This window comes from Balaenoptera acutorostrata, chromosome 10 (genome assembly GCF_949987535.1).
Source record: "Balaenoptera acutorostrata chromosome 10, mBalAcu1.1, whole genome shotgun sequence".
NCBI lineage: Eukaryota > Metazoa > Chordata > Mammalia > Artiodactyla > Balaenopteridae > Balaenoptera > Balaenoptera acutorostrata.
Genome location: NC_080073.1, coordinates 42,518,085 through 42,543,465, shown reverse-complemented (window position 1 = coordinate 42,543,465; position 25,381 = coordinate 42,518,085). Strand labels below are relative to the sequence as shown.

The following is a 25,381-nucleotide window of genomic DNA, read 5'->3' as shown; positions in this document are numbered from 1 at the left end:
GCCCACTTTCTCTTGGCCTCAGGGGGCTGGGAAATGTGGTCCCGGCTGGGCAGCCCCTTCCCAAGAGCAACTCTGCCTAAGGGAAGGGGAACCCAAATCTTCGGTGGGCAGCCACCTGCCTCCACCACCTGAACAATCTTTGCTTTTAAATTCTTGGCTGTCTGTGTAAATCTGTTATCTTCTAAATATCTCAGTTGTCTGCTGACACCTGGGTATATAGGCATCTCCTGAGTGATGACTGTTCACCTTCTAAGTGTGTGAACGCTGCTGACTGTGGCTCTGAAATAACTCATTCATCGCCTGCCTGCTGATGCCGGCCCTGCCCTCTGTCCTGGACTCCAGGCCTCACTCCAGAAATGTATGAAATCACAGATCTGCTTTGTGCCACTTTATAAATGACTGATTTTTACTCCAAAGGTCCGTTTATTGGTCTCTAGTTCTCCCCACTTTCTTCCTCCATGAGATTCACACATTGATTAATGGAGACAGTTTGGAGTGTTTTGCTGGTTTGGAAGAAGTGGGGCATTTTAAAAGGTAGAGAAAGGCAGGTTTCCCACGTGCCCTGCTGGAAACCTGGGAAATTCTTCAGATTCCTGTTTCTGAAGGGTCAGGGCTGTTTATTAACGGTAGAAATGTGACACAGCCCTAAATGCTTCACCTTGTTTTGGTCCTGGAGACTTATACCCCCACCCCACCCCATCCCACCCCATCCCACCTCACACACACACACACACACACACACACACACACACACGCCACACACACACACCACACACACACACCACACACACCACATACACCATACCTCCTCAGACCACATACACACACGTCATACAGCCCATACACAACACACACATACCGCATACACACACACCCCACATATACACACCCACACCTCAACACGCACACACACCCCCCCACACACATATAGAGATACCACACACACATAACACAATACCACACATACTGCACACACACCCCGCGCCATACACGCCAGCATACAACACATGCACAAGCCCACAGCCAGAAACCTGCTTTGGGGGAGGTAACTGGTAACTTGGTTTTGCCTGACAGAGGATGAGCTTCACATCAGGTGACTAGGAGTGTTGTGGGGAGGGCAATTTAGTCTTGAGGATTAATCCAAGCCACAGCTGCCAGTCAGGGAAGGGCCTGAGGCTGGGGCCAAGGCGGACAGTTACACAGGGAGGCCCCCATCCTCACCTGTGCTCAGGTGACACCATCACCGGAGGCATCAAACTGCAGGGAACCCTCCTGTGACAGCACCCACCTATGGTGGGAGTCGTCTGTATTGTTGATGGAAGCACAGTAATAAGTTGGGACTCTACTGCATATTAAGCTTAACTTTGTGCAGAGATTGAGCTCGGCAAATGGCGGGTGAGATGGGGGACCCTGGAACTTGGCTTGGCTGGAGTCCCCACTCTCCCAGGTACTGGTCCTGAGAGCTCAGCAGGCCGCTTAACCCCCCGAGCCTCCGTCTCCTCACCTGGGGAAGTGGGGATGACAGTTTTAACCTTGGCGTTGTTGCGAGGGTTCGATGAGTTCATGTATGTAGAAAGGCTGATGACTCGGCCAGTGTTCTTATGATTAAATGCTTTATCCCATTTAATCCTCACCAGACGTGCTGTGAGGAGGTTAACAAGCAGGGCCCCACTTTACAGATGGGCAGACTGAGGCTTGGAGCTGTCGGGGAACCTGCCTGAGGTCGCCAGCTGGTGAGTGTCTAGAGGTGGGTGCTGTTGGTTTCCGTTTCATGATCTGGGTGCTGATGGCAGAGTTTATGAGGATTTGTTGAGCTGTACGCTTAATGTGTATGCGTTTTCGGAATCTGTATTTCCGCAAATGTTCACTTTTTCTAAGAAGTCTATATAAGCTACAGGATATATTGTACAACACAGGGAATACAGGCAATATTTTATAATAACTATATGGAGTATAACCTTTAAAAATTGTGAATCACTGTATTGTACACCTATAACTTATAGAATATTGTACATCAACTATACTTCAAGAAAAAAAAAATCTATAACACCAAGTGCTAAAAGCAAAAAAAGCCAGTCATGACCTACCCGGCAGGACCCTGGGCCAGCCTCCCACAGCTCAGAGGCTCCACGTGCTCGCAGTTAACCCACCCCACAGGGATGGTGCCCACCAGGATGCGCGAGGTCATGAGCTCTGGTACACGGTAAGTGCTTAGCACAGGATAGTTCCTTTCTCTTCCCCTTTTCCCCACTTTCCTGGCCTGAGACAGGGCCCTACGGAAGGGAGCAGAGGAGAGGAGGGTTCAGAGACCTGACCTTGGTTTCCCCATTTCCCCTCTCAGAGCCCTCCCTTTCCCTGTGGCCACAAACAACTGCCAGGTGGTCACAGGTGGGGCAGGTGAGCTGAGGCACAGCCCCAGGGCCGGGGCAGGGGTCAGAGGTCTGGGCGGGGGCCTGCCTAGGGTAACGACAAACACGAGCCTCCCAGAGGGTGGCCTTGGGGGTCAGGGAGAGGTGGGGGCAGGGGCGGAGGGGTCTTCGCTTCCCAGATCCCATCTCGTTTTTATCCAGGTGCTGATCTTTCAGTGCAAGAGCTAGGAATGCGAGTTGGAGGCCTCTCCCCACGCACTCTACCTGTGCCCCTCCTCCCCGCAGGAGCTCCGGGACAGATTCCAGGTGAGGACAGAACACCAGGTCACCCGCAGGGTTGAGCTCCCCCGCATCTGTTACTGCAGCCCCACAAGCTGCCATAAACCTCTGATCAGCCGTGCTTTGCTCTGTGCTGTGCTAAGCAAAGTGTACCTGGAAATGAATAAGACGCCGTCTCCACATGATGGGTCCACTCCCTCCCACCGCTGCCTCTCCACACTCCTCCGAGGTCACTCTGCTCCAGAAACACTGGCTTCTTTGCTGTTCCCCGGGCACACCGGGCACACTCCTGCCTCAACATCTCAGACTTGGAGTCCCTCTACCAAGAAAGCCCCTCCCCAGATCGCTCCTTCTCTCACCTCCTGCTGGTCTCTGTGCTCGTAAGGTCTTCCCTGACCATCCTTTACCAAATACCACCCCATCCCCAGCATCCCCTACCCCCTAGCAAATAATAACCCAGTTTGCATATTTATCTTATCATTTGTCTCTCCTTCCAGAAGGTCAGCATCGTGAGGGCAGGGCCTTATTTTATTTATTTACAGCAATTTTAGTCTCTGTTGTGTCTCAGACCCAGAACACCATCAGGCACACAGTAGGTGCTCAGTAAATATTTGCATGAATGATTCTAGTCCTAAGTGGGCTCGGTGACCTTGAGCAAGTTGTTAAACCCAGCAGAGGTTTTTATTTCCTTAATTACAAATTGAGGGAATTCCCTGGCCGTCCAGTGGTTAGGGCTCCGTGCTTCCACTGCAGGAGGGACAGATTCGATCCCTGATCAGGGAACTAAGATCCCACATGCCATACGGCAGCGAGGCCAAAAAAAAAGCCAGCTGGTGGGTGAGGTGGGCGTCCTGGAAGGGAAATCTGCTGAAAATTGTCTGGGGATATTTTGTAAACTAGAAACTGTTGAGCAGCCCTAAGTAACAGTCTGGGGGTTTCTCTGCCAAGGGAACAAAAGGACAGCAACCGGATGGTTTCCTGCTCTTTCAGTTAAGACTTCAGTTCTGGCCTCTCTTGCCTGGGCTGCCACAGAGTCATTGTTAAACGTTAGTCATGGGGCATTATTGGAGCACATCAGCCTCTTGCAACTATGGTTTGTGTGTGTTTTAAAGTCTTGGTTGTCAAGAGCTGGGCTGACCCTAAGGACTGGAAGCCCTCAGGGGAGAGAGCTTCAAGCAAAGGACGCAGGGAAACAGTGAGAAGGCAGTGAGTTGCTGCTGGCGGAAGCGCTGTGGGTTTATTTTTAAGGCTGGAAAGCAGAGGTGAGGGAGCAAAATGTGATGCAGTAATCGGGGCCCAGCAGTCCCTGGCCTGTTGCTGGATATTTCCCCTGAGGAAGGAATGAAAAGGAACTAAGGTTTCTATTTATCATAAGGCTGGGGCCAGAGCCCACGGGAGCCAGGCAGGGGAGATGGGCGGGGGACAGCCATAGACCAAAAAGAGCCTGTTGCTATGTTGGTGGTTGCGGACGCTGGCTGTGGATCACAATGACCCTCTCTGGGCCAGAACCAAAAAACCACTGGACAGTAGCATAATGCAAGACTGGAAAACAGTGACCCGTGGGCCAAATCTGGCCCACCACCTGTTTTTATAAATAAAGAGTTTTATCGGAACACTGCCATGCTTGATTATTTATGAATTTTCTGTGGCTGTTTTTGCAGAGTTCAGTAGTTGTGACAGAGACTCTGTGGCCCACAAAGCCTAAAATATTTATTATCTGGCCCTGCACAGAGAAAGTTTGTTGAACCTCAGAATGATGGGAGGGACGCTGGGCTTGGGGGGTCTGAAAACCTGTCTTAAGTTCTGGTGCACCCGTTTCCCATCTGGTGCCCTCAGGCAAAGCTTTAGCCTCTCCAAGCCTCAGTTTTTCTACCTGTGAAACTGGGTGTTAATGCTCATTCTACCTACTTGTCATGAGTGTTGAATAGATAATATATTTATTATATCTCCTTGTATTATTTTTCATGGGTATTTTAGACATTACAACGTGCAACCTTAACCAATAATAGTCTTCCTTGAGTTAATGTTGTAATCACTTCACAATGGACAAATTGAACTGTTCTGACAGAACTCTCCCCTCCTGTCCTTTTGTCAAATTATTGTCAAATTATGAGCTATTGTCAAAATTATTTATACATATGTTATAAATCCCACACAAATTGCTTATTATTTTTGCTTTAAAAACAACAAAAAAAATAGTCTTTTATATTTACCCAAATACTTACCATTTCTTATATTCTTGATTCTTCCTGCAGATCTGGGCTTCAGTCTGAGATAATTTCCTGTTGGCTTAAAGAATCTTCTTTGGTATTTCTTTTTTTTTTTTTTATAAATTTATTTTTTTATTTATTTTTGGCTGCATTGGGTCTTCGTTGCTGTGCGCGGGCTTTCTCTAGTTGCGGCAAGCTGGGGCTATTCTTCATTGCGGTGCACACGCTTCTCGTTGCGGTGGCTTCTCTTGTGGAGCACGGGCTCTAGGCGTGCAGGCTTCAGTAGTTGTGGCACATGGGCTCAGTAGTTGTGGCTCGCGGGCTCTAGAGCGCAGGCTCAGTAGTTGTGGCGCACAGTCTTAGTTGCTCCGCGGCATGTGGGATCTTCCAGGACCAGGGATTGAACCCGTGTCCCCTGCATTGGCAGGCGGATTGTTAACCACTGCGCCACCAGGGAAGTCCCTCCTTTCTTTTTTTTTTTTTTAATTTTATTTATTTATTTATTTATGGCTGTGTTGGGTCTTCGTTTCTGTGTGAGGGCTTTCTCTAGTTGTGGCAAGTGGGGGCCACTCTTCATCGCGGTGCGCGGGCCTCTCACTATCGTGGCCTCTCTTGTTGCGGAGCACAGGCTCCAGACGCGCAGGCTCAGTAATTGTGGCTCACGGGCTTAGTTGCTCCGCGGCATGTGGGATCTTCCCAGACCAGGGCTCGAACCCGTGTCCCCTGCATTGGCAGGCGGATTCTTAATCACTGCGCCACCAGGGAAGCCCCCTCCTTTCTTTTTTAAAAAATAGATTCACATGCAGTTGTAAGAAGTAATACATACCCTGAGAAAACCATAATTCAAAAAGAGACATGCACCACAATGTTCATTGCAGCATTATTTACAATAGCAGAACATGGAACCAACCTAAATGTCCATCGACAGATGAATGGATAAAGAAGATGTGGCACATATATACAATGGAATATTACTCAGCCATAAAAAGAAACAAAATTGAGTTATTTGTAGTGAGGTGGATGGACCTAGAGTCTGTCATACAGAGTGAAGTAAGTCAGAAAGAGAAAAACAAATACTGTATGCTAACACATACATATGGAATCTTAAAAAAAAAAAAAAAGGTACTGATGAACCTAGTTGCAGGGCAGGAATAAAGAGGTAGACATAGAGAATGGACTTGATGACGTGGGGTGGGAGGGCAATGCTGGGGCGAAGTGAGAGTAGCATCGACATACACACTACCGAATGTAAAATAGTTGGCTGGTGGGAAGCAGAAGCATAGCACAGGGTGATTGGCTCGGTGCTCTGCGATGATTGAGAGGAGTTGGATAGGGAGGATGGGAGGGAGGCTCGAGGAAGGGGATATGGGGACATATGTATGCATATGGCTGATTCGCTTTGTTGTACAACAGAAACTAACAGTATTGTGAAGCAATTATACTCCAATAAAGAGCTATTTAAAAAAAAAAACAGATAACTAATAGGGACCTACTGTATAGCACAGGGAACTCTACTCAATACTCTGTAATGACCTATATGGGAAAAGAATCTAAAAGAGTGGATATATGTATCAATATAACTGATTCACTTTGCTATATAGCAGAAACTAACATAACATTGTAAATCAACTATACTCCAATAAAAATTAAAAAGGGGAAAAAAAAAGTAATACAAACAGATCCTGTACCATTTCCCCCAATGATAACATCTTGCAGAACTGTAGTACAATATCACAACCATGATAATGAAATTAATAGAATCTACCAATCTTATTCAGATTTCCTCAGTCTTACTTGTACTGATCTGATGTATGTGTGTGCATGTATTTGGTCCAGTGCAATTTGATCACAACGGTAGGTTCATGTGTCCCCCACCATAGTCAAGATACAGAACAGTTCCATCAGTATAAGGATTCCTCATGTTGCCCTTTTATAACCACCCTACCTCCCTACCACATCCCCACCCCTTCCTTAACCCCTGACAATAGCTAATCTGTTCTCCATCTCTATAATTTTGTCATTTCAAGAATGTTACATAAATGGAATCATATGGTATGTAACCTCTGGGATTGGCTTTTTTTTTACTGAGCGCAATTCCCTTGAAATTCATCTAAGTTTTTGCATTTATCAGTAGTTCGTTCCGTTTTATTACTGAGATGCATTCCATGGTATGCACATACGATCTGAAGGACGTCTGAGTTTTTTCCAGTTTTTGGCTATTACCAATAAAGCAGCTATGAACATTCATGTATAGGCTTTTGTGTGAACATGAGGTTTTATTTCTCTGGGATAAAGGCTGAAGAATGCAATTCCTGGGTTATGTGGTAATTGTATATTTACTGGCATGTTTTTGAGTTCACTGATTGTTTCTTGTCCTGTGTCTAGTCTACTGTTAAACTTATATATATAAGGAATTCTTCATTTCAGATGCTATATATTTTAATTCAAATTTTCCATTTGGTTTTTTTAAAATAAGTTTTCATTTTTCTGTTGAATTAGTCCATTTTTTCCCTATATTTGTCTATCTCTTTACATAAATTCTTTAATGTATTTAAAGTTGTTTTAAATACCTAGTCTGCTGATTCCAACAGCTGGGTTATCTGTGGGTCTGTTTCTATTATTTGTTTCTTTTTTCCCAATGAAAGATCACATTTTCCTGCTTCTTCATGTGTCATAATTTTTTTTTTAGTGTATGCCAGACGTAGGTATAAAAGCACACTAGAGAATGAGGTGGATACTATTCTCCCCAGAAAGGACTTGCCCTGTCTTCTGTCAAGAAGCTAGAGAGAGGGGCTGATCTCCTCACGTGCTCAGGAGTTGAACCCTCCGGGGGCTCAGTCATAGCTTTGGTAGTTTCAGTTCACTTAGTTTCAAGTCTTGAATGGGTGTCAGGCCCCTCCCTCTAGCAGAGATGGTCTCTGAACAGGTGGCTAAGGAGATCTGGCAACTCTGAGTGTCATCCCCAGGAAGTCTGCCGGATTTCTAAAGGACATTCTTCTTCACCAGGCTAACCACTGTTCATCTACAAGGCTTCCCTCCAGGAAACCTTCCCAGAACTTCTAGGCTACGTCAGAGTTCTTCCCCCACCACCGCCACACACACCTTCCTCCATGCCTTTGCCCCATTGCTTTGGAATGACCTGGGTTTCTACTCTCTCCTGCCCTCTCTCAATCCTGTCGCCATGTAGGCTCCTTAAGAACAAGGATTGTGTCTCATCCCTCTCTGTTTCCCATCAGTAGATAGTGGTTGTGAATTGGGTCAAAAGCTAACACTTACTAAATATTTTTGACTGAACAAACAAGCTTCTGGAGGAGTGTATTAGCAGAGGGGTGTGGGTCAACATGGCATTTAGGACAGGGTTTTGCACTGGGTCTGCAGTCAAGCCCAGAGCAGAGAGGACCTTGATCCATCCACCCAGCCCTTCTGAAGGACATGGCTCTATCAGGCAGTTAAGAAAAGGAGACAACAAAGTAATCGAAGGCAGGGAAATCAACACTGACCTTGCTGGGCAGGTTTTGGGGATGGTTGTTACGGGAGGAGAAGCATATTTGGAGCATTTTATGCATATCTAGATGTAACTAAGGAATTCCCTTGATGAAGGAAAGAAGATTTAGGCACTGTCTTCCCATCGTGGAGGACTGGATAAGAGTAGGGGTGAGCAGCAGAAGACCCAGAGACGGCCTTCCTCACTGACCAATGGCACATTGGCACCTACCCAGTTTCACTTTGTAAACTTGTTTCCAAGAACGTTTCCATCTGACACATGCCAGAGTCACATGATGAAAATGAGGGTGGATGGGTACTCCCCATTCTGTGAGAAAAAGATGGACCCCAGGTCTGAATGATGGGTTCCAAAGAGTGGTTATGAGTCCCCTGACACAGGAGACAGAAGCAGATGCAGCAAGATGATGTCAAAGTGAGATGGTAATATACTGGCTTCTACTGAGGGGAGATGGTGAGGGCTAGTTGGAGATCTCTGGCTTCTGAAGGGGAGTGGAGTCAGTCAGGTAAAAACAAGAAGGTGGGGTGGTCCCAGCAGAGGGGACAGCCTGTGCAAATGCTAGGTGGTAGGAAAGTACTCAGCATCTTTGAGGAACTGAAAGGCCAGGGTGACCAGGACATAATGAATGAGGGCAGGGGACCATGTAGAGGTGGGTGGGAGCCCGTTTAGCTATGTTAAGGATTCTGGATTTATTTGAGGTTGATGCTGTTTGCAGTTCGATAATGCTGACTACAATGGATATTGGTTGAAAAAATGAGTGAGTGGGTGAATGAATACATATTATCAAGTAAAGAGATGAGAGGCACACAGACATAAAAATGGAGACCCATATGGGACAGTGAGACTTTCAATTGAGGCCAGAGATGCTGAGAACTTCTTTCCTGTGTGACACTTACCCCCAGGGTCCTGGCCTGCTCCTGCCAAGTCACAGAAGAGGGAAAGAGGCCCTGCTGAGCTGGGGCCACCACCATCTGTGACCCTCCACGGGAGACCAGCTTCTCAGCCCTCGCACCTTCCTCCCAGGTTCCCGCTGTCTGTACAGGGAAGAGACACCCACACATGAAAGAGCAGCAGGGCCTCTGAGATCCAGGGCAGCCCTGAGAGAGAGATGAGACCCATAGAATGTTCTTCTCTAAACACTGCCCCTGAGTAAGGCATCCACACTTGCAGAGCCACCGCCCAGCCTCAGAAGGCTGACTTGACAGTTAGTGCTTTACTGTAAAGGGCAGAAGGGCAGCCCCTCCAACCTCCGCCTTCCTTCCTTTTCCCCTCAATTTGGAATCCAGGTGTAGGCCTGTTTTTCCATATAGACTTGGTGTGAGGTTTGTACACACTTGAAGGAGGGATGTAAGGGTGCCCTTTCAGCCAAGGTGACCCACTGCTGCCCAGGGGGTGACAACACTTCATCATGACCTTTCATCCAGGGGCCCCCCATCCCCATTTTAAAATTCATTCATGTGCATGACCACCTGGGGTGAAGGTTTAACTGGGAGTGTTTCTCACTGATTTTGAATAAACCCAGAGCCCCAGTAAGCCCTAGGAGGCTGCCTCCCTCTCCCAGCTGCGCCCCTCTCCCCACTGAGCTCAGCCGCACCCTCTTTCAGTTCCTGGAGGGTGAGCACTGCCCCACCACCCGCTCAGTCCAGATGCCCAGCCACCCTTCCTCTGGTTCTTCCTCTCGGCCTGCAACACACTCCTGGTTGAAACGTCACCTCCTCACAGAGTCCTCCCTAACTATCCCACTGCTCACCTATGCTTTGTCCCTCCTGCCCAACTGCGCTCATAAGAACATGTTCTTTGCCTTCCCCAGCACTTTTTACAACTTGTAATTCTCCATCCATTGCGTGACCGTCCCATGTGCATCTGTCTCCTGTTAGCTGGAGGCTCCATGGGGCCACGAGCACATCTACTTCATTCCCACGGCTTACCCGGCACTTAGCACAGGGCCAGGCACTGAGTAGGTGCAAGTAAATAATTGTTGAATGAATGAAATGAACTGTTATTACAGTGCTTTTTCCAATCTGCCTCACTGCGAGATTCCGCAGTATCAGTTCCTGGGGCTGCTGTAACAAAGTACCACAAACTCAGGCTCTAAGGGAGAGTCTTCTGTGCCTTTTCCTAGTTTCTGGTGGCTGCCAGCAATCTTTTTCTTTTTTTTTAATTTGAAATTTTTAAAAATTTTAGTGAACATTCCATATTGTTAATTTTTCTGTAATTTGCCTGTTCATATAATTTGGACATTTACATTGGGGTATTCATTTTTTTTTAATTAATTTATTTTTGGCTGTTTTGGGTCTTTGTTGCTGTGCGCGGGCTTTCTCTAGTTGCGGCGAGCGGGGGCTACTCTTCCTTGCGGTGCGCGGGCTTCTCATTGCAGTGGCTTCTCCTGTTGCGGAGCATGGGCTCTAGGCACGTGGGCTTCAGTAGTTGTGGCACGTGGGCTCAGTAGTTGTGGCGCACGGGCTTAGTTGCTCCACGGCATGTGGGATCTTTCCGGACCAGGGCTCGACCCCGTGTTCCCTGGTTTCAGGACTTAATGAAGCTCAGGTTCTTGATGTTTCATCGCAGAAAGAATTCAGTGTGAGACAAAGTGATAGGTAAGAAGTGGATTTATTTAGAGAGAAACAAACTCCACAGATAGAGTGTGGGCCATCTCAGAAGGTGAGAAAGGCCTGCCAGCAATCTTGACATTCCTCTCTTGCCCCTGCATTGTCCCAACCTCTGCCTCTGTCTCCACATGGCATCTCCTCCTGGCTCTCTGTGTCTCTCCTCTTCTTATAGGGACACCAGTCATGTTGGATTTAGAGCCCACCCTACTCCAGTTTGACATCGTCTTGACTAATGACATCCGCAACTCCCCTATTTCCAAATAATGTCACATTCTGAGGTTCCAGGAAGGACGTGAATTCTTGGGGATGGGGTGGACACTGTTCAACCCAGTACAGGTCTTCAGCTGCTCTTTTCCGTCTGATTTCTCTACCTCCTGCCTATGTTCCACTCACTGCCAGCCCCACACCTCCCCTTGGTAAATGGTAAAATGACCCTGTTACTTCACCCTCCCTCCCTGCTCCCTCCTCCTCTCCCATCCTTCTTCTCTAATCGCGCAGCACCCAGAATCCCTGGTTAAAGTCACATTACTTGACAAACAAGAGGATGGACTGCTGACTGCGTCCCATTGCGCTTTATGTTTCTCAGTGTGAAGTCACATGTCCCCTCATACTTGAACATGGGAATCACCAGCTCACTGAGGTGCCCATCATGGGAACACTCAGTGACTTGGGCGGACGTGAATTAAGACAGGCTGGAGCTCAGTGTCAGTGCTCTGCAGCAGGCACCACAAAGGCATGGGGATGCCACGTGCACCTCTCATGAGGGAATCTGTCTCTTCAGAAGGGGACAAAGGGGACTTCCCTGGTGGTGCAGTGGTTAAGAATGCGCCTGCCAATGCAGGGGACATGGGTTTGAGCCCTGGTCTGGAAGATCCCACATACCGTGGAGCAACTAAGCCCGTGCACCACAACTACTGAGCCTGCACTCTAGAGCCAGTGAGCCACAACTACTGAGCCCATGTGCCACAACTACTGAAGCCCACACGCCTAAAGCCCGTGCTCCGCAACAAGAGAAGCCACCGACTGCAATGAGAAGCCCACGCACTGCAACGAAGAGGAGCCCCCGCTCGCCAGAACTAGAGAAAGCTGTCACGCAGCAACGAAGACCCACCGCAGCCAAAAATAAATAAATAAAATAAGTAAAATTTTAAAAAATAAAATAAAATATATAAGGAACTCAAATAAAAAAAAAGGGGCTTCCCTGGTGGCGCAGTGGTTGAGAGTCTGCCTGCCAATGCAGGGGACACGGGTTCGAGCCCTGGTCTGGGAAGATCCCACATGCCGCGGAGCGACTGGGCCCGTGGGCCACAATTGCTGAGCCTGCGCGTCTGGAGCCTGTGCTCCACAACAAGAGAGGCCATGGTGGTGAGAGGCCCGCGCACCACGATGAGGAGTGGCCCCCGCTCGCCGCAAATGGAGAAAGCCCTCGCGCAGAAACGAAGACCCAACACAGCCATAAATAAATAAATAAATAAAATAAAATAAAATAAAATAAAAAAAAAGAAGAAGAAGAAGGGGACAGAGGGATGACCCCAATTAGAGACAGACTATGGCATAAGACTGACCTTGCCCTCCAGGCAATGAACACTGGGGCTGTTTCCTGCATTCCCATCAATTTCTGGAAGCTCCAGGTGTGTTAACTTGGATCCTCTGAGACGCAGATACCAAGATGAGATTCCAAGCCTGCGCAGGGGATGGGGAGGGAGATGCGGGAGGCTGGGAGAAGGAGATGCTGGTCGACCCCTGGGAAGGAGAGAAGGAAGGGAGAAGAAAGGTCTTCCCAGGCCAAAGTTGCCTGTTGGAGGAGCCCTGCGTCTCCCAGAAACAGGCCTGGCTTAGCATCTGTCTCCGCCGAGCTCAGCCAGGCGCTGGGAACAGCCCATGGGACGTGTAGCCTCAGCACACCTGGGTTCAGAGCCTGGCATCAGGCAATCATGCTCCCCACAGTTGGAGATTGGAGGGCCTACCAGGGGGTCACAAGGGCCAGCAGTTCTCTCCCAGCCCTGCCATAAGCTCAGGCCCTACCAGGGGAAGAAGCCTGGGGTCTGGGGGATCCCAGGTAGGTCAGCTCTCAAGTGGGTGGGGGCTGCAGGAGGGGGGGCCCCGGCGCCCTGAAGGTCACCCATGACAGCCAGCCCGCAGCAGGAGTGTCCATGAGGCATTTTCACGTCAATGAGGGCAGGATGCCCTCGAAGGAAATGAAACCGTGAAATCATTTTCAACACAAAAGGCCCATTTATTTTGACAAGAAAAAAAAATAGTCACTCCAACCAGCGCTCAGATGTGGTGGGCGCCCTGTGGACACCCGTCTTGTGGTCACAGTGCTCGGAGGGCATGGAGCACATCTTTTCCATCTTTTTGGGTTGTTTTTTTACAGGTTTAGAGGATTGTGAGCATTTTGAGTTCCCCAGTAGACTGGTTGTGCTAAATTGACCAAGCGTAACGGATAGCTTTGGCCTCAGGGGTACATTTTTAGCTCCTCAACTGTTGAGGCTCAAAGAAGGGGAGGAGGGTGGGTGTGAAGACATCAGCAGATGTGAAATCAGGCAGACAAAAATAAACAGGGCGATCCTCCTTCCTGTCTGTAGGGCTCACGTTCCCCATGTGGCAGGGCACTTCTCCTCCCAGGTAGCAGATGGGGAGCGGCTTCACACCCAGGTCCTCAGTTCACAGTTCCTCTAGCAGCTCCGAGGGCGTTCCTCAGGCTGCCCGCAGGCTGCCCTCACAGCTCACACCCCAACCATGTTGGTTGATGAAAATGTCACAGGCACTTTTTTCTTTTTCATGTTGCTCTACAAACATAGCACAAAGGTCCCCAAGTCCTCTGGCGTGGAGTCACCCACTTCCATATCACCCAAGTGAAATAGATCCAGCCCCTGTTCCCATGACACCAGGGAAGCCATGGCCCTCCCCACGGAAATTGCCCCAGCAGTGACCTCCATGGTGCAAACCCACAACAGGGATTGACCCTCCTCTTAATGTCACACACTCTTTCTTCTCCTGGTACCTCCCTGGCTGCTCTGCCTCAGGCTCGTTTTCTGGCTCTTCCCTCTCTTTGAGCTCTTCAGGACTTGGTCCTGGGCCCTCTGTTCTTCTCTAGCTACAGCCCCTGCCCAGGTGAGCTCACTCAGCCTCACGGCTTCCAACACCCATGACTCCAAATCTAATGTCCAGCCAGACCTCTTTTCTGGCCGCTCAGCTGGCTTCTTTGCCTCTCCTCTTGATTTCTTTCTCCAACCCTGTTTCCCTCCAAGTCTGCTCCCTTTCAGTAAATGACCCGTCACCCGTCGCCCAACCATCCAGTTGCACACATGGGCAGCTTAGGAATTATTCTTGATTCTCCCCATTTTCTTGCCTCCCACATATCCAACCACAATCTCCAGGTATCTTGAGTCCATCCACTGTTTTCTGGCTCCAGGGCCATCTCACTGATCTCAGTGCCATCTCCTCGCCAGCCCTACAACAGCCTCGCCTTCTCACCCATCTCCCGGCACCTACCCTTGGCACCAACCCCACTCCCAAGTCTATTCTTAACATGGCAGCTGTGCTGATCTTTTCAGAGCTTAGCTCAAATCACGTACTTGCCTTAACAATCCCCAGGGCCAAACCCAGCAGCGGGCCGTTGAGAGCCCCCTCCCTGTCCCGGCCCTGCTGGCCTCAACGCCCCCTCTCCCCCAGTGCTCCCTGCACTCCAGCCACACTGGCCTTGCTGCCCCAGAACTGGGAGCTGCTTTCCCTCTGCAAGAATACTCCCCCAGTATCTGGCTTTTCCAGATCTCCCCTTAAATATTCTCCCTAACAGGCTCCCTGAAAATGCCTGTGCCTTTATTGTACAGAGAACTTTCATCTCCCCCTTTACTTAATCTCTTCCTTTTGGACGCTGAGCCGCATGTGTGTTTTGGGGGGAGGGGGGTGGCAGGCTAATAACCAAAAGGCTAACTGATGATTTTCATCTGCTCCAGGGCCTCGCTGTTAGTACCACAAAGAGTTGGCTGAACAAATAAATGACACCTGTTCTCTTGCAGTGCCACAGATCTCCTACCACACTTGTGGGTGGAGCCCAGGGTCAAGGGCATGTGCTTTTCTCCCCAAAGACCATCTCCATGAGCTGAAGAGGGGCCATGAAAAATCCTATTCTCCTTCTTCTAGAGCAAACTGTAGGGGTCATGGCATTTCCCCTCCTTGCTTGTGGTGACTACTTAGTGTACGGAGCTCTTGTTAATACAGGGCAACTCCACCCCCTGCCCCACCTCCTCCCTTGGCAGCAGTGGCTGAGAGGGGGAATCACCTGACTTAACCCGGCCAGTCAGAGTTCCTTCCCAGGAATTTGGGTTTGAGACAGAAAAAGCAGAGTCAATCTTCCAATGATTGCCTGGACTCCAACAGGCGGGACCTGAGCGTTGGGGATGGTCATCATGCAGCCCGAGAAGCCAACGGCGTGGCCGTGGTGAGCAGAGAGGAGAGGGCTGAGGCGGCACCCTGACTGACCACCACCCTTCACACACCCAGCATCCGCCGCGTTCCGGGCCTTATGCACCGTGCCATCGCCTGCTGTCAGCTTCCTTTATTCTTAAGGTAGGTTGAGATGGGCCCTTGTCACTTGCAAGCAAAAGAATCATAAATAATTCAGAGGGGAAGTATTTGAAGATTCAGCCTATGGATGGTTAAATAATGGGGCTCTTTATGAAAAAGTCCTCTGTAGTCTGGCTCCTCTAGAACCAGACAGATCCCAGTGTGACCCTGGGCTTATCACTTAACCTCTCTGAGACTCAGTGAGCTCATTAGTAAAATGAGGATAATAATGTCCACCAGTGGAGAAGACAAAAGGGATAAAAAGTTATGGCAACCAGGATTTTCTTATCATCTGCCCAAGGCTCTCTATTCCCAGGCATTGGTGTATTTGGCAATAGTATCAAAAGCCTTAAAGATGAGGCACATACCTTCTGACTCAGCATTGCCTGTGTAGGAATTTACCCCAAGGGAATAGTCATATTATGCTAAGATCTATGAACATCAATGTTCACCATAGCCGAGAACTGGAAACCACTGAGTGGTAGGGGACCGGTTTTACCAATCATGGTATATCACTGCCATAAATCATGTTTTAGATTGTGGGTCTTAACCTTTTTGGACCCCTTAGAGGATGTGAGGAAAACTATGAGCCCTGTCCTTGGGAAAATGCTCATAAATACACTGTCACGAAATTCAGCACATCATTTCAGAAAACTGGTGGATTCACAGAAGCTCCATTCAATGAATTGTGATTTGAAAGAATCATTTCATGATATGTGTCAGGGTACTCAGTGGCATAAACTGAGTAGAAAAAATTCAGACTACCAAACAGTCTGTACCATATGATCACAATTTTGTAAAACAAAAATAATTTATGTACACACACACATATATTCACATTCATACACATACATATGGTCAGCTCTCCCTTTAAGAGAGAACCTGCCAAGAGGAGATAGTTAGCTGAGAGCCTCCAGCTGCAACATTGGAGCCGAGGCAACGCTGTCTCCTGGCAGCCGCAGCCAATGACTAAGTGTGGTGGAGTACTCGGGCCTGGTCATTCCTGCCTAGCACGAGACTCTTCTAGGCAATCTTTGTGCTGGAGCTTTATGTTGGGTTGGCCAAAACTCTCCCAGAGCTCACTGCAGCCTGAGGCTCTTCCTGCCCAATCCTCCTTCCTTCTCCCTCTGCCCTCACAGGTGTTAGACCTGCATCACAGTCTGTGGGCTCTCCCACCCACTCCTGATCCCTCACCCCTTTTAATTTCACAGGTGATATTTGAATTAATCATTTGCACTTTAACTCTGTCTTGGCTTTTGCTGCCCAGGGGGCTGGCTTTGATATTCTTCTATGTACTTGCCATGCTTTCCCAATTTTTGTCAATTAAATTATTTTTGGCATCAGAAAACATGTTTTCTTTTACATGAAACACAAATACATATAAAGATGATATCTTTATATTCACATACTCTGCAAATTTGAAGCCCTTGATCACGAAATTCATTTGCTTAACAAAAATTGCGTTTCAGGGCCTCCCTGGTGGTGCAGTGGTTTAGAGTCCACCTGCCAATGCAGCGGACACGGGTTCGAGCCCTGGTTCGGGAAGATCCCACATGCCACGGAGCAACTAAGCCTGTGCGCCACAACTACTGAGTCTGTGCTCTAGGGTCCGCGAGCCACAACTACTGAAGCCCGCACGCCTAGAACCCGTGCTCTGCAACAAAAGAAGCCACTGCAATGAGAAGCTTGCGCACTGCAACGACGAGTAGCCCCTGCTCACCACAACTAGAGAAAGCCCCCATGTAGCAATGAAGACCCAATGCAGCCATAAATAAAATAAATTTTTTTAAAAATTGCGTTTCGGGTTAGGGCTTACCCTAACAGCCTCATTTTCGCTTAATCACATCTTTAAAGGCTGTATTCTATTTATTTATTTATTTATTTATGGCTGTGTTGGGTCTTCGTTTCTGTGCGAGGGCTTTCTCTAGTTGTGGCAAGTGGGGGCCACTCTTCATCGCGGTGCGTGGGCCTCTCATTATTGCAGCCTCTCTTGTTGCGGAGCACAGGCTCCAGATGCACAGGCTCAGTAATTGTGGCTCACGGGCCTAGTCGCTCCGCGGCATGTGGGATCTTCCCAGACCAGGGCTCAAACCCGTGTTCCCTGCATTGGCAGGCAGGTTCTCAACCACTGTGCCACCAGGGAAGCCCCTAAAGGCTGTATTCTAAATAGTCATATTCTGAGGTACTAGGGGTTAGGGCTTCTTTTTATTATTTTTTTTTTAAATTTGTTTATTTTAATTTAATTTTTTTATATTGGAGTATAGTTGACTTACAGTGTTGTGTTTCAGGTGTACAGCAAAGGGATTCAGCCATACATATACATATATCCATTCTTTTTCAGATTCTTTTCCCATTTAGGTTATTACAGAATATTGAGTAGAGTTCCCTGTGCTATACAGTAGGTCCTTGTTGATTATCTGTTTTATATAGAGTAGTGTGTATATGTTAACACCAAACTTCTAATTTATCCTGCCCCCCGACCTTTCTCCTTTGGTAACCATAAGTTTGTTTTCAAAGTCTGTGAGTCTGTTTCTAGTTTGTAATTAAGTTCATTTGTATCATTTTTTTGGATTCCACATATAAGTGATATTATATGATATTTGTCTTTCTCTGTCTGACTTACTACACTTAGTATGATAATCTCTAGGTCCATCCATGTTGCTGCAAATGGCATTATTTCATTCTTTTTTTATGGCTGAGTAGTATTCCATTGCTACTAGTAATGCTACTAAAAGTAGCATTACTAGTAGTAGATAAAGAGGATGTGAAATACTACTGTGCTAGTGGTGTTCCACATCTTCTTTATCTGTTCATCTTTTGATGGACATTTGGGTTGCTTCCATGTCCTGGCTGTTGTAGGTGGTGCTGCAGTGAACATGGGGTGCATGTGTCTTTTCTAATTGTGGTTTTCTCTGGATATATGCCCGGGGGTGGGATTACTGGATCATATTGTAGCTCTATTTTCAGTTTACTAGGAGTTAGGGCTTCTTCATATGAATTTAGGTGGGTGGTGGTGGCATAATTTAACCCCAAATGCTTGCTTTTGCTGATTTTTCCATGTTAGAACTTAAAGTTTATGTTAGTCATAATTAGATTCAAGCAATAGGAACCACAAAATAAATGGCTTAAGAATATAAGAATTTATTTCTTCCACCCACTTACAAAGTGGAGAGAGAGTCAACCCGGGGCTGGTCTCGTGTTCCCTGGTGTCAGAAATGCAGCCTCCGGGACTTCCCTGGTGGCACAGTGGTTAAGAATCCGCCTGCCCACGCAGGGGACAAGGGTTTGATTCCTGGTCCGGGAGGATCCCACATGCCGCGGAGCAACTAAGCCCGTGCACCACAACTACTGAAGCCCGCGTGCCCAGAGCCCGTGCTCCGCAACAAGAGAAGCCACCACAGTGAGAAGCCCACGCACCACAACAAAGAGTAGCCCCCGCTCACCACAACTAGAGAAAGCCCGTGTGCAGCAACGAACACCCAATGCAGCCAAAAATAAATAAATAAAATAAAGTTTAAAAAAAATTGTGTTTCATTAACCTACAACAGTTGATCTCCTGTCTCACAAAGAAGACAGGATGCTTAGCAGCAGTAACAGAACTTTCTGGAGCGTTCAGAGCAGAGGGCCAGCCCTGGGTGGGCTGGGTGTACCCTCTCTGTCCCCACTGGAACCCTGTGCTATGCCCCCAATCCTTCGTCATTCTGTTCCAGCATTCGGGATCCTCTCTGCGGGAACAGGGCTGGATAACAGAGACACACACTCTTTCTTAGCTCCTTTTTTCCCAGATCCCAAGCAGATGGGGCCTCTTAAGGGTCAAGAGAGGTCCTGGCTGCTTTGATTCGTTGAGACTCCCAGTATATTTGAAAACAAATAGCATTAAAATAGAGTTCAAAGTTTGTGGCATATTTTAAATATTTACATTTAACTAAATAGTATGTTTAACATGCTCAAACTCACACAAAACTTCCACACTCATAGCATGATTACAGGATTATTATTTTTTTAATTGGAGTATAGTTGATTTACAATATTGTGTTTGTTTTAGGTGTACAGCAACCTGACTCAGACATTATACATACATCTATTCTTTTTCAGATTCTTTTCCCATATAGGTTATTACAGAGTGTTGAGTAGAGTTCCCTGTGCTATACAGTAGGTCCTTGTCTCCTAATTTATCCCTCCCCCCCAGGATTTTTTTTTTTTTAATGAGTTCCTTGTACCCAATATGGGCAATGTGGCTGGTAAAGGGACAGAGGCATGAAGCTGTGTGATACATGTCTTCTTGTTTCAATCTTGGTGCTTCTCTGTTTGCTTTCACTTCAAGACAGAGATTAAAATGTGAGCCTGGGGCCCTGTGTGAAGGGCTGCCAGCCCCCTTTGGGGGCCCTTTGGTAGACAGACTACCTTCTGCTTCTGTTCTGCCTCGTTTTTTTCAGGTGGACCAGAGACTCAATGGTTTAATTTTTAGCTATCCTTCTTTTTTCTATCTTTAAACTTTATTGGCCTTTCCTCCCCACAAATACAAACTGTAACCTATTTACCCTAAAGTGTGAAAAGACATGGAGGATTTACTAAATGAAGGAGCCAATCTGGAAAGGCTACATACTATATGATTCTAACTACATGACATTCTGGAAAATGCAAAACTATGGAGACAGAAAAAGATCAGTGGTTTTCAGGGGTTAGGGAAGAGGGAGAGATGAGTTGGCAGAGGGTTTTTAGAGCAGGGAAACTACTCTGTATGATACTATAATGGTGGATGCACATCATTTTACATTTGTCCAAGCCCATAGAATGTACAACACCAAGAGTGAGCCTTCATGTAAACTATGGACTTTGGGTGATAATGATGTGTTAACATAAGTTCATTGACTGTAACACATACACCACTCTGGTGCAGGATGTTGACAGTGGAGGAGGCTATGTGTGTAGGGTCAGGAGGCATATAGGAAATCTCTGTATTTTCCACTCAATATTTCTATGAAGCTAAAAATTGTACTTCTGAGTACACAAAAGTGTACTTTCCACTCAGCTTAAAACTGCTCTAAAAATTAAGTTTATTTAATTTTTTAAAAAGGACGTGTGGTTATCATCTTCAGGCTGCACCCAGTGGAGGTCAATTCCTAGGTGGGAAATTCGTGGATTCACAGACTTAGGTGCAGACTGACATCATTCAGAAATCACTCGAGGTAGAGAGCAGACATCCAGGGATCAAATCCCAACTCATCTACTTACCAGATGTGCGTCCTTGAGCAATTTACTTAACCTCTGTGAGCCTCTGTTTCTCCATCTGTAAAATGGAAGTATAATGGAATTTATTTCAGAGAGCTGTTGTGAGGATTAAATGAGATAATTTATGACAAACTCTTAGCTGGTGCTCCATAAATATCAGCTATTACTAGCATTATTATTATTCAGGATAATATTCATTCATTCATTCAACAGTAACTAATGAGCAGTATGCAAGGTACCAAGATGAACAAGGCAGAGCTGGTTCCTACCGTCACAGAGCTTACAGGTTAATCCAGTCCTCCCTCTAGACACACAGTGTATTGGGAACAGAAGACACAGTTCCCATTCGGGCTTTGCAGGCAAGCACCCACTGATATTCACACCCTGGAAGCAGCTTCAGTAGCCAAGTGATTTCTTAGATGATTTCATTATGAGAGGTGATGTGGCAGAGAGCCGGGCTGCCTGGGTTCCGATCCCAGATGCCTCCTAGCTGTGGAATTTCAGGCAAGTTCCTTACCTCCTCTGTGCCTCAATTTCCTCACCTGTATAAAGAAGGGGATAATAGAACCTATCTCATGAGCTGTTGGGAGGATTCAACACTGTAGCATATGTAGAATACAGAGAATGGTGCTGGGCAAAGCGTAGGTGCTATGACGCTTTTAATAATCGTTGTTCTTGTTATGACTCATCAACGGTTCTAACCCTCACCCCAGTGAGATGGTAACCAGCAGAAAACAAGGCAGAGCTCCTTGTTGTCGATGAAGAAATCCAGGCAGCATGGTGGAGTTCTCAAGAATATACCTGCCTTGGGGGTGTTTATCCCACGGCTATGCTTGCACAGGTGTGGTATGGTTTATAAGTCAGTCATGGCCACAGAATACGTAATAGCAAAAGCCTGGAAGCAGCCTACATTTCTGTGAATAGGAGACTGGTTAAGAAATCCATGACTCACCCAAAGACAGAAATATTAGCCCTCTGAAAGAATGAGGCAGCTGCATGTGAAATGATGTGAAAAGATTTCCAAGAGTATTGTTAAATGCAAAAAGCAAGGGGCAGTGCACTTTTACTTTCTGTGTTAAGAAAAAGAAATGCGCATGCCCGTGTACTTTGGTAACATGACGGTGGTTGTCTCTGGAGGGACACTGGCTCTCTGGGGCTCAGGGGCAGGAGGGACTCCTTTTTCCACTGGGTGCTCATTTGCACCTTTTGAATTTTAAGCCATATACATGTATTACTTTAAAATAAAAAAAAAAGTAAGCAGAAGATTGGTGCTGATTCAAAACTCATTCCAGTTCATTGTTCTGTTAAACATATTCCGCTGATCTCCGAGCAGATGGCCCGGGAGGGGTTGGGCCAGGGCCAGGGGGCAGCCTCCCCCCCCGTGGGTGTGTGGGGAGCCACGTGGGGCCCTGTGGCTGGCACATGCCTGCAGCTGGTCTCCCCGTGTGGCGGGAGGCCCAGGGTGTGGGACTGAGACTCGGGAAGGATGGGCTCCAGTTGCCTGGCAGGGGCTGCACACACAGAGCAAGGTCATGGTCCTAATATCTGGGTCTGGCCTGGGCAGCTTTCCAGGGGAGACAATCATGAGACAAAACCTCGTTAGAAGCACCAGGAAAGGGCCTTCATCGCAGCTGCTTCTGTCCATTCATGGGACAATTCCACAGTGAAACTTGGGACCAGAAAAGCCTAAGGTTCAGGAAACAGATTTGGAAGGACCAGGGCTTCCTGGCCTGCTTTAGGGATCAGTGGGATGGAAAGAGCCCAAAGGAACCTGGGTTCTTATTTCTTCATCCATTTGCCTGGCTGAAATACAAAGATTCTTTTCAGAGCTCTCCCTGAAGTAGCCCTCCAGCTTTAGGACACACACAGCATTGTGTGCAGGGACATTCCCTGTAGCCAAGCAAAAGTGACAGAGAGGCCCTTTCAGTTAACTGCAAAATAAGCAGGGCTCTGTCCAAAGACAGGAGCCCTTTGCCTCCTGGGCCCCCTGGTAATTTATAGGCTGTCTGAGCACCGTTTACTGCCTACAGCCTATTGGATGAGTGTTTTTCAAATGCCGTTTAGTCAATAATTCTTTATACACACTTATATAAAAAACATATATGTATGCATGCAAACAGATATTCTTAAGTCCAATATCCTTTATACTTTCAAACACACACACCTACAATTCTATGTAGTCATACTCTTGACTAGCAAGATATATGATATGCGATGCAGATCAAATATTTGGTACAAGGTAATCAAACAAGATCTGCAGAAGGTTTGCAGTGACATACAGTTACAAGAGTAATAATACAGCCTCCTTTTTTTGCTTCTCTGAATCTGGGTCACCATTAAGTCCGATTAAGTCTTTCCACCTATAGATGGTAACATTTGTACTCCCTTTTTTGATGTGGCTCATGCATTCACTTACCAAGCATTTGGGGAACAGTGCCAGGCACTGTTCTAGGTTCCTGGGATAGAGCGATGAACAGAATGCGCAAAGATCTGTGGCCTCGTGAAGTTGGCCTCCTGATGAGACAGCCGTTCACTGCGGTGGCAGGTAGGGATGGGGATGGAGAGAGGGGCATCCAGACTTCCCAGGGGAGTGAGTGTTGAGTGGAGACCTGAGGACTGTAAGTGAAGGAGTCACGGGCATATCTGGGGAGCAGGTTCTAGGCAGAGAGACCGCAACTCTCTTGCCCACTCTAGTTACGTTGCACTCACTTGGCAAAAGCCAGCCCTGGTTAGACCCAACTCTCCACCTACTCCACACCCACATCCGTGCAGCTGAACCTCCTCTGGAGAGACACGTGCCCCATGCTGGCTGGCCTCGTAGCAATTCAGGCCCAGGATCTGGGGTGGGGAGCACAGAGGAAGCTTCATGCTTCCATCACAAATGCTTCTCCAGCCCATTCACTCTCTCATTCCCCTAGACGGCCAGTTCCTAGCAACAACTCCCTGGCCTCACTCTCAGCTAACTCTCTTTACCTCCTATCCCACTGAGAAAATTAATCAGAAGAGCTACCTACCACTCCAAGATGCCAACACCTTACATACTTACCGATCAGATGATTGCCCAAATCCTTGCTCCTTATTACCATGGAAGAAATGTACAGGGGAGCCCAGCCCCCCTTTGCTTCTCAGGCATGCCACTCCCCAAATCCTCCTCTCTCTCTCCTATATTAGCAATTCTCCTTTCCCCAGCCACTGCCTCATTCACATCTGCATAGAAACAGGCAGTACCATTTCCCATATTGAAAAAAAAATTTTTTTTTAACTCTCTCTTAGTGGCACTTTTCCCTCCATTCCACTTTACCCAACAAAACTCTTGGGAAGAGTTGTTTAGATGGCTGCCTGTCTCTAACCTCTCTCCTTATGCTCTTCTCCAAGTCTTTGCTCAGGTGTCACTTTCTCAGGGACACTTTCCCTGACCATTGTATTGAAAGTGGCACCCCCTCTGTATGTCCTCTTCCCAGCTTCATTTTTCTCCGTAGCTCTCATCACTTGCTAATACCCTCTATAAGGCATGTATCCATTTTGTTGATTATCTACTCCGCCCCCCTACTGGGATGTAAGTCCAAATAGGACAGTGATGTCTGCTAATTTGTTCAGCTGTCTGCCACATCCCCAGCACCTGGAAAAGGGCCCAGGGCATCAGAGGTGCCCAGCAATGTTTGTTTGGTGAATGAATGAATGCATGGTAAGGGCTGGGCGAGGAGCGGCAGGGAAATCACTGCAGCCGGAGCAGACTAAGCAGGGGGGATAGGGGAAATTAGGCGGGAGGGGTGGCAAGAGGCCCGATCACATAGGGTCCAAGGGGAGGGTCTTACTCTAAGTGTGGTTTGGGACGCTGCTGGAGGGTTTGGAGCTGTGAAGGGACATGATCTGATTGATGTCACTGAGACTCTGGGCCGGTCAAGGTGAAAATTCTACGTTTCGAGAGTGTGTCGTGGGCAGGCAATCTTTACATCCTCGTGCTCATGTAAATAGACTTCAAGGAAAACAGACTTAAAGGAAAGTTCTGTGTTGATGATGGCTTTTGTTATATAGAAATGGCTTTACAGGTAAAATAGAATGTAGGACGTTTCTCACCCAGCAAAATGCAATACAACAAAACAAAACATTATTGGTAAGCACTTACACAGAACCATCCATGCTCACCTACTTACTGATAAAAATATTTAGCTCTTCAGTATCTTGCTTTTTAAACAGCTGGTGTGCAAGTATTAACACATTTTTTGAGATATTAACCAACAGACATTTCTGAGCATATGGTACAGGCAAAACTGGCCTATATTAAATAACCACAGCTGGGATTCTAAATGCTGGGCCCAGAATTTGAAAATGTCTCTGCCCCTTAAGCATTAAACAGCAGCAGTAAAACACCCAGCAGTCTCCTGGCGACGTCTAGCATTTCTAAGTACCCTTTCAGGTGGTATACTATGTGGTCCAATGCTCATGAGATGCCATCTTTATAAGCTGTTTTGTAAAGGTATAAAGTATTCGCTAAGAGGGGACAAGATAGTCTGGCCAGGAAATATGTGGATTGTGGGTTTAGGTCTATGTGTTTAGTTGGTGGAGTTGGTGCAGCTGCTTCTAGAATTGCAGTGGGAGTGGGGAGTA

General features: G+C 47.3%; 1 protein-coding gene and 1 long non-coding RNA gene across 2 annotated transcripts in view; one reads left to right on the top strand and one right to left on the bottom strand.

Annotated features, from left to right (window-relative positions):
* Positions 1-6,554: 6,554 nt before the first annotated feature.
* LOC130709039 (uncharacterized) lies at positions 6,555-23,412 on the bottom strand. Its single transcript, XR_009009484.1, has 4 exons — positions 23,190-23,412; positions 20,777-20,831; positions 9,257-9,394; positions 6,555-6,576 (listed from the first exon to the last, which is right to left on the bottom strand). It is a non-coding gene; the product is annotated as an uncharacterized LOC130709039 (long non-coding RNA).
* LIMD1 (LIM domain containing 1) overlaps positions 15,313-25,381 on the top strand; it is an 83,088-nt gene continuing 73,019 nt past the window's right edge. Inside the window, exon 1 of the mRNA XM_057554656.1 lies at positions 15,313-15,544. The gene's annotated coding sequence lies outside the window, so the exon portion shown is untranslated. The remainder of the gene's footprint in view (positions 15,545-25,381) is intronic.